This window comes from Parasteatoda tepidariorum, chromosome X1, assembly GCF_043381705.1.
Source record: "Parasteatoda tepidariorum isolate YZ-2023 chromosome X1, CAS_Ptep_4.0, whole genome shotgun sequence".
NCBI classification, from domain to species: domain Eukaryota; kingdom Metazoa; phylum Arthropoda; class Arachnida; order Araneae; family Theridiidae; genus Parasteatoda; species Parasteatoda tepidariorum.
The window spans coordinates 73,599,127-73,607,947 of record NC_092214.1 but is presented as its reverse complement, the minus strand read 5'-3'; positions in this window follow the sequence as shown (position 1 = coordinate 73,607,947).

Genomic DNA, 8,821 nt, shown 5'->3' with positions numbered 1-8,821 from the left:
TTTTACCCTTCCCTTTATGTTATAGTAGTAGAAGACTCGTCGGTGCTACTCGCTTTAGAGTTTTTGTTTTATAGTGTTTTTTCTTTTTCTTTTCTTTTATTTTTTGTTTTTACGAGTTATTTTTACTTATTGTGTTCTATTTTATTTGTTGTAATTTTTGTAAAAAATGTTTTTGAGTTCTCCTCACACTATTGTATTAATATATTTTGCTTTGGCTATATTGATACAATATCAGAAAGCACTCTTTTTTGCGGATATAATCGTGTGGGCTGATGAAAAGATTATATCTTTTATTTTCCGGTTTTTTTAAAAGAAAATTCATCTTTTTTTTTCTTCTTTTTTTTAAATCAGTTGTTTGTTATTTTTTCATTATTATCCCCCCCTTTTTTTTCATATGTCTATAATTTTCCTTTGTGTTATCTTCATTTCGAACTCAAATTGTTTCCTCATCAATTCAAACTTATGTGAAATTTAATTCAAATTGGACAGCCCTCAGTTAGTCATCAATAATATTCTGCGTTCTTTATAATAGTTCAACTAAAGGTAGACTCTTAAACATTCAAATGTGATTAATTATAAATTTGTGATTAATTATAAATTATAGATGTGATTAATTGTAAATGTGATTATTATAAATGTTATTAATTATAAATTATTTAAGTAATAGTCATAATATCTATTGAAGTAATAATTTTGCTTATTTAATTTTAAGTATTTGTCTATATAATTGTCATAAATCAAAGATTTTTATTTTCTCTTTTAATCTGCATAAACTGACTTGCAACGAACCGTTAATCGTTCAACTCAGGCTCAGGCTCATGCGAAATTTACTCCGGATCAAAAGCTCAGCGTCTCAAAATTATTTCAATTACTTGTAAGTAATTTTGAATGTAATTATGTTTTGAACACTAAAGTTCGCTTTAATGATATGGATAATAGTACTTAGGTTGATTGCAGAGTCAATATGCTGCATGGAAGTGTTTTTTTAAATTGACTTTCCCTAATGTGCTCTGAATCATATTGATTTGGTAGGGAAACTTGGTTCAAAGTTATCTTTCAAGATGTGATGCGTGAACTTTCTTTTTTATTATAAACTTTTTTAAATATACTTTGAATTTGTCACTATGTAAGACTGAAGGAAAATTATGCTTAAGGGCGCTGTAAATTACGCTATCTGTCTATCTATCTATCTATCTATCCCGACACGGGTATACTTCTTTATTGATTTTAGTTTTAGTCAGATAATATTTTCTTGAATACTAAATGTACAGTAATAAATATAAATACAAAATTATTTAAATAAATATGAATATCTAAACGATTGTTCCTGTATAATAAAATAATTTTCTAAATAATAAAAAAATAAATATTCTTCTGCTTATAAATTTTATTTAATGACGAAATTTATTAAAAGATGATATTATTTTTGATCCAAAAATTCATTCATTATATTAAAGTATAAATTATAATATCTAATTAAATTCGCTTGAAATTATTAAAAAAACTAATTTCAAAGCATCAATATAAATTACAGAGCGAAAATGAAAAGCGATTAGTTTACGAAATATTAGCGTGAAAATAATGCTCCAAATCCGATGCACGTGCTTCGTCGAGAAAGCAGTAAAAATATCCGAAATTTTATATCAATATGAAATCTAATTGTAATGAAAATACCTATATATGTTAACTACATTATAATCTATCTTTAAATAAAAATTTAAGAAAATAGTAGCTATTTTAAAGTTAAATAACAATTAAATTCATAAAAATTTCGTTTGTGAAATGCTAAAGGTCCTCCTTTAATGAATTTTTCTTCACATCCGTACTCACAGCATGCGACAATTTTTAATTGAATTTTATAGTTCAAAACACAATTCAGCAATCCACCTTCATATTAAAAGATTGGGGATAACTTGCTGGAAAATCGTTACGGAATCACGTCCCCCTTCCCACGTTCTTTGCAACGAGGGAAGGGGGACTGGTTCTCTCAGGACCCCCTCAGACTCAGCTACATGCTTCATAGTGAAAAGGGGATCAAAAAAGGTTGAGAATCATTGGATTGGAAAGCGCCTTGCACGACAGTAATTAGATTCGTTGATGCATTGAAATAATTCAACAAAATTGTTCTGATATAGTGAAATAAAATTTTGTGAGAGTATTAGGCAATAAAAAAAGCTCCTAACTGCGTTTCGCATTTCTGATCTAGAACTGAAGAAAATGGAGAAAAGTAACTCTGCCCGTTGTTAAAAAAGTGATTTAGGAATTAATAAGCTTTGAAATGTGTTATTTTTTTAAGTTTTTATAGTTTAATACACAAAAACGCTTTGGGAGTGATTTTGTGGTTTGCGGTCAGTTAGAACTTGATGTGAAGCTTAATAAACGCAACTTTGTTTCCAGTTCTTTCTCTTATTAAACTTGCTTTTCTTTTTTCTTTTCTTTTTTAAAAGGTATACTGAACACCAAAAAAGGAAATTTTGAAGTCGAATCAGGAAGATTAAGGTTTTTAAAGTATGCTTTTTTAATTCAAATTTTTTTCCTAGACAAAATTATACTCGAATTGTTCTATGCATTGAAACTAAATTATGTGACAATAATTAGTAAAATAAAGAAAAAAATTCCAACTTTGATTTGTAATTATAGAAATTCAGTTCGCAATGAGAATTTTTTTTTTCTCGCGTAAATGCAGAATTTTAAATGCTTATTTATTTTTTAAAGGTATACTGAACACCGAAAAAGGAAATTTTCGAATCAGGAGAAAGGAAGTCGAATCAGGAAGATTAAACCTTTTGAAATATACTTTTTTAATCAAAAATTTTTTTCCAAGACAAAATTATAGTCGCATTTTTCTATGTATTGAAACTAAATTATGCGACAATACTTAGATAAAGACTTAAAATAAGGAAAAAAATCCTATCTTTAGTTTGTAATTGTAGAGATTGAGACCACAATGAAAATTTTTTTTCTCTCACGTAAATTCAAAATTTTAAATGCAAATGGGTATTAAACAAAGATTCATATGTGCTTTTGGAAAAATAGCCGAGTGCATTCACCTTTCTCACTTTGTGTTTGTGTGTCATATAAAGTATTTATTTTTTTTTTTAAATACAATGTGAAAAATTATTTTTGATTCCACTTTTTCCTCTAGGATGGATTTTCTTAAATTTTTTGATGTGGGGAGTCAAAAATTTTGACGAAAATTTTGTGGGATCTCATAACCATTGCGTAAATCCGACACATGCGTGAGTAAAACTGTCAGTTTCTTCACTCTGACTGTAATATTATAGTGCAGTTTTAGGTCATTAATTTTTTAATTTTAAGGCATAGAACAATGTGAAAAGTTTAAATAAGTAACAAACCTAGAAGTGTAATACAATAATAAAAATAAGTGCTCCTAAGTCAGCACTTGGGCTACTTTTGTCCTTAAAAAAGAATATTGTGTTACAGTGGGTTCCTTCTTACTGTAATAGCTATGGAAACGAGATGACAGATCTTCTTGCTAAAAAAGGAACTGGTATTTTACAGATCTCCATCTCCCATAGAGAAATTCATTACTCTTCCATAATTAAAAACACGATAATTATGAGTCATGAAAATATTTTGAATGAACAAATTGGTGACAAGGTCTGGAGGGAGACTCTGAATGAGATCCCTGATCACCGGAGATGCAATGAGGTTACCTTTAGGTTGGAAACCTGACACGACTGCCCTGCTGCTCACCTCCATAGACTTAAAGATCTTTCCCGATCGAAACTGTGTTTTGTGTGGGGAGAACTCCCCAATGAATGCTGAGCGAAGCTATGACAGATACTGGAATGCTAGGGAACAGTTGCAGGCACTGCTAACTGACTGATTTTCTGTTTATATTTTTATTGTTGATATTCTATTTAATGTTTCTTTGTTCTAATTGTTTTTGTATTTCGAATGCTTCAATGTTTATTTATTTATTTTTTTTCAAATTTGTTATTATTCCTTATGGGTCTGCGTGGAATGTTTTTACTCTCCAGCGAATGATGTACACATCAAGTGCTGCTGCGAGAAATAAAAAAAATTAAAAAAATAAGTAAATAAATTCAATTGCTCGGGTAAATTCAAACATTAATTAATGTCTGTCCTTTAAGTGTAGCTATTTGGATATCACTACTGGGAAAATACACTTGCTTCAAATGGAGCATCAATGTTCAGGGCGTGCCTGTTTAATTTTAATTATATTATCAAATCTTGACAAAATAGTCGACATGATAGGACAGCACTTTGATTTTACGGTGATTAAAGATGAAAACGTCGTCTCACACAAATATGTCGTAGAAGAAAGTAAAACAAAGTTTATGGCTGTTTCCGAAATCGTTTGAAATTCTTTTGTAACTCCTAGCCAAAAATCTTCAATAAACTTCGTCTTTATCTATTTTCATATGCATTGTGTAAAAATATTTGGTATATGAAAAATTATTATAATAAGTTAAAGAAATATCAAAATTGGTAATATTTTTGGTGACCCCCAGCCACCCTTGACAAACAGTTTAAGAAACTGCTCTAGAAGATACTTAATGCCGGAATATATAAAATATATATCATTAAATAATAGAAAATTGATCTTCAGGTGAAAAATATTAAAAAGAATTTCATTTTCTTTCGTACAATAAGAGTTATTATTATTTTGAGAATTAATTAATTTTATAATTATCCTTAAAAAAGATTTCTGATAAATAATTTTTGTAACTTTGTAGTTTCCTAAAAAAAATTTTTAAAATATTAAATTTTAAAAAGGTAGCAGGAGGGAGTTGAAAAATGTACAAAATGTTTAAAATAAGATTATTTTCGGGAAAAAACTTAGAAATAATCTTGTTAATACATTTTTAAATATTTAATTTAATTTATTTATATTTAAATAATTTTTTAATTTTTAAACACAAATTTCAGTTTAAATTTTAATTATTTTAAAAAAAATTCTGTTAAAATATTTCAAAATTTTTTTTAAAAAAAATCATATTCAACAACTTAAGAAAATTCAATTCTCTTAATATTGGTTTAAAAAATTCTGTAGTTAAAGAAAGTTTCAAGGTATTTAAAAAAGAAAATTTTGCATTTTAAAAATATGATTGTTTTTACATTTTCTTAAAATTTACTTAAAAATTCATATTTCAATTCTGATTTTTAAAAACCTTATCTCCTGTTCCTTTATTGTTTCAGATTTTTTTAAGAAATTCATTATAAGAAAATTGATTCATTTGGTTGCTCCTTTGAAAATATCCGATTTTTTTTAAAAATCCATTTCTTAATTCTTTCCCTAACATTTTTTAAAACTTTAGATCATCCTTTTTTAAGCGACTTCAAATTGGTTTTGATGCTTTTAATTCCATTTTCTTAAATGATTCACCTTGTTTTGCTTTTTTCCCACTTAAATATTAATTTGTGACTTCAATGACACTTGTTTCTTTTTTGAGAAAGAATCTTAAAGGAAATATTAAGGGATTACTGAAGATCCTATATATTATAAATGATTCATAAATTTTTGTTTTTAAGCACTTTAAAATTACTTCCAGCAATTAAATTGGTTTTGAGAACATCATCTTCAGTATTATTTGCAGATTCAGATAACAGCGGTTGTACTTTTTTCTTGCTTTAATATCAATTTGCAACATGGAAAAGGGTTTTAAATTTGACTTCAGTTTTGACGAGGAATAAGAATATATAGGCGGTGATTACCTTTAAAGGCGGTGATTACGGAAAATCCTGTGTAACAGAAAATTCACTTTCGGTTTCAATTAAAGTTAAATGTGTGTATGTTTTTATTTACCCAGAAAAGAAAACTTTTTTTCTCTCAGATAAAAGAGAAAATCAACATTTATGAGAGTGTGGTTTTTGAAGTTGAACTTTTTACTTGTTTACAAAAGTATTTTTTAGTCTGTAACTCTCAATAGCAAAATACAAAATTTGAATGAAATCGGTTCAAGAATTTGATTTCTCGAGAAGTATTCTACCGATTTCATTCAAATTTTATGCTTCGTTATTTGACATTACGTACTTTAAAACGATGCAAAAAATTCCTGCTTTCAATATTTTTTGATTGTTATTAAATAAAATAATAATAAATAGTTATTAAATTTTTTTTTTACAGGGCTCTTTGAATAAATGCATTTTACAATTGTGATCAAAAAGTTATTTATTCACGTCATTAGTTCTCGAGATATGGTAAAATACGCAAAACGTAAAATGAACATTAAGGCGTCTTTACTTTCGACCTTTCTTTTGCCTAATTTATTGGGACCATATTTTCCAAATTGCGGCTATTCCATATTTTGAGGGTGAAAAATCTGAATCCACCGGGGAAAAAAAGGATTGTTTTATTCAAAGAAAGAACGTTTTCATAACATAAAAATGCCGTCTACACCAATTAATGAGCATATTTACTCACTTAAAATGAACGAGTGAAAATAACTCAACTTGAGTGCTACATCTAGCAAAAAGCGGCCTTCTCTTCTTGAGTTAAAATCACTCAAGTGAAAGAGTTAAATGGAAATAACTAAAGCTTGAGTGAAAAAATTTTCACTCAAACTTGAGTTATTTTCACTCGTGTTTGAGTGATTTTCAGTATTACTTGATTGGATCCTTTTAACTTGAGTTTGTGTGAATTTCAATCATTTTTTATTCATAATTAGCAACATTTAAGTGAATATATTTTAATCATACTATCATTATTTATTCTTTTGACTTGAATGACATTTAAATCACATGAGAATTAAATTGATCCTTTTCCGACTATTCACTGAATCTTTTAATGCTTATAATAAATAAGATGAAAAGAAAAATATTTTTAGTATGTGGGATAGAAATAATTTATCAGCATTAATTTCTTTTAAATTTCATTCATGGTTTGTTCGGTAATTAATAAGTTTTAATTTTATTTCAAAACTAAACAGTTATAGTTGATAAAAAAAGTGAAAGCTTAGTAATCCATCTGTATTTAAAAATATGCTGAATATAATTGCAAGATAATACTCTTTAGAGATCGAAAGCTTTGTGACAGACTTCAGTACGAAATTTTAAGGATTTTTAACTTTTTGTAATGAAACAAATTTGTTATTAACAGTTTGCATAATTTTTCATTTTATTTAGGTATTCAAATAGTAGTTAAAGTGACTTTACTAGTACGTTAAATCGCACTCAACCATTTCCATACTAGTTCTTGGAAATATAATTTTGATAATTCTTCTACAAGTACATTCCATTTTATTTGGATGGGAATTTTTCTAGTTATTACTTTATTTATAAGAAGTTTGCTAAAATATACTTGGAAAAATATTTTTACAAATTGGCAAAAGCATAACATCTTTTTAACAGGGTACCCACTCAATTTCAGAAAAAAATTCCCTAACTTTTCCAGGTAAATTACAACTAAAATCTATACCATATTTTATCGAAATCATTAAATTTTTCATCAGAAAAATTTGATTACTTTATTTGTAATGGCAAATATTAGATTTTCAGTGTAAAAAATTCCAGTTATGAAATAGGAAAAATTGCAACTTGCCCTGACTATTCCCTGATTTTTGGAGCTAAAATAAAACTCTCTGACAATGTCAGGTTTTTCCCGTTTTAATCGCTCATTTAATGAATTGTAATTTACTGATGAACTGAGCGCAATTTAATTGTAAGAAGAAAAAAAACATAATAATAGCATCTTTGGTAATTTTTAACTTGCTTTTATATAACGTTAAATGCATGTGTAACACAACTCTAAAAATCACATTAAGTCATCAATGATAATCATTGAAAATATGTAACTTTCATGTCAGCAAAATTATGCAGGTCTAAGTTTTTAATTCTTTACCACTTTATAAAATGTTTTCTCGAAGTGGGGCAGTCAGCATCCTTACAAAAAGAATTGGTGCCTGAAAACTATGATACAGCTGCAAAGGGATAAGACTTTTAACATAAAATGTGAGAATGAATTAGTGAATAAGACAACTAAATTACAAAAAAAAAAGATATTTTCTTGTATATGTTTTCTTATACATATATTCCTTATGTGTTCACAGTAGACAGTAGAATATTTAAGTTTTCCATAGTGCTTTTAGAAGCACCTTTTTCAGCTCATAGAACATAAACTGAAGAAACGAGAAGAACGTAGAGCTTGATTTACTGTACATTACATTGAAAACAAAGTGACTCTTAAACAAAAAGTCAATTGCTATAATGGAGCAAGTGTCTACATCTACAATAATCTTATCGAACGTAAGAAAAAACTTCAAATCCTCTGTTTATTTTCCATATCACAGATGAGCTGGGCAGTCAATTTTATTTAGCTCCTCATCAAAATTCACATTTTCCTAAAGAAAAAAAACATTTATACATTATGTAGACAATTCTTAAAACATAAATGCTAATTTTGGTACATTCTTTTTCTAATAAACTGACAAATTAATGTTTTCCCCATTTTTCCACATGTAAAATACAAACTGTTTCAATTACAAATTCGAAATACTTTAAAAATCTTAAGCATTTTTGTAAACTTGAAAAAGACTTTTATAGCATATCTTTTATTCAAGAAATAAATTATAAAATAAAATTTATATCATTATTAAAATTCAATTACCAAACAAGACAATGAGTCAGTAAAATGTATTTTATATACATCACATTATTCACTCCTCTCACTCTAGTATATAAAACACACTATTGTTTATTTATTTAGTTATTTCTGTTTAACTCACTGAGATTCCCCCCCCCCTCACTGAGAGGAGAAAAAGGATTAAAATTTGCCATTGAAATACACACATTTCAAAAAACTTGACTCATTACAATAAAATTGATTCATTTGGTT